This window comes from Odontomachus brunneus, unplaced genomic scaffold (genome assembly GCF_010583005.1).
Source record: "Odontomachus brunneus isolate Ranch 3 - 2012 unplaced genomic scaffold, Obru_v1 Obru_scaffold_336, whole genome shotgun sequence".
In the NCBI taxonomy this organism is placed as follows: Eukaryota; Metazoa; Arthropoda; class Insecta; order Hymenoptera; family Formicidae; genus Odontomachus; species Odontomachus brunneus.
Window position 1 is genome coordinate 69,828 of NW_022639786.1, and position 1,075 is coordinate 70,902.

Genomic DNA, 1,075 nt, shown 5'->3' on the forward strand with positions numbered 1-1,075 from the left:
ATATTACAAAAATAAAAATTGATTTAAAGATTACAATAATAATGTAATAATATTTAATATATTGTTGACCGGCTGTTTTTATCCAATTGGATAATATTCTTATTTCCGACTGTATGTCCATCATTTTCAAAATGAGATAACTTGTGAATCACTCAACAATATTCAACACAGTAAAATACAAATTTCCTCGTGTTCGATCAATGTGTTAAGAAATTATTAGTATATGCATCGGAAATATATATAAATCCTGTTTATACGTATCTTGTATACTTCTACAAATGATCTCTAAGAGAGTTTAATCTATTCCATAATCTTATCCATTTCGTTATTTCTGAGCATTACAAACGTTACGCGCTTATTATCGTAACGCTTGACATATTACTTCTCTCTTAGATATTTCATACAAATGATATATTATACAAATATATAGATCGCTTTCTACAATCACTAAATATCTCGATCATTGTTTACATTGTTACGGTTTTATTAAAAAAGTTTCTCAGTCAGAAAAATAGTAGCCGGCCAAATAATAAGCATACAATGATCGTGAAAGCTTCTTACCTACATTAAAAACACTGCGTATTACTAAATACTTCTAAATACATATATATATGTACAATTTTGACCGAAAGAAATGTATAGATAACAGAAGCATCTTTGTTACAATGATAGGTTAGTACAATTTTCGCTTAGAATATGCTTTTCTTTCACATAACAATCATAAATATATACTATTTCGTGCATAGATTTCGTACATATTCTGGTTTAGAAATTATAATATATCTGTTACGCTGGAGACAATCGTTTTCAACGAGATTAAATTCGTAAAAAAATAAGTAATCTATAGGTCTCTCCAGTGATTAATGTAACCTTTATGGAGCATATTTTTTTATTAAAACTAAAACAAGTGTAAACAGTCAATTGTTTTTTCATTATCAAAATATCGTAAATTACGCTCAAAATGTAAAATAATGTCGAGATCGATTTTACTATTGATAATTACATATTGTTATGAAGAAGTTTAGCTAATTTATATATATATATATATATATATATATATATATATATATATATA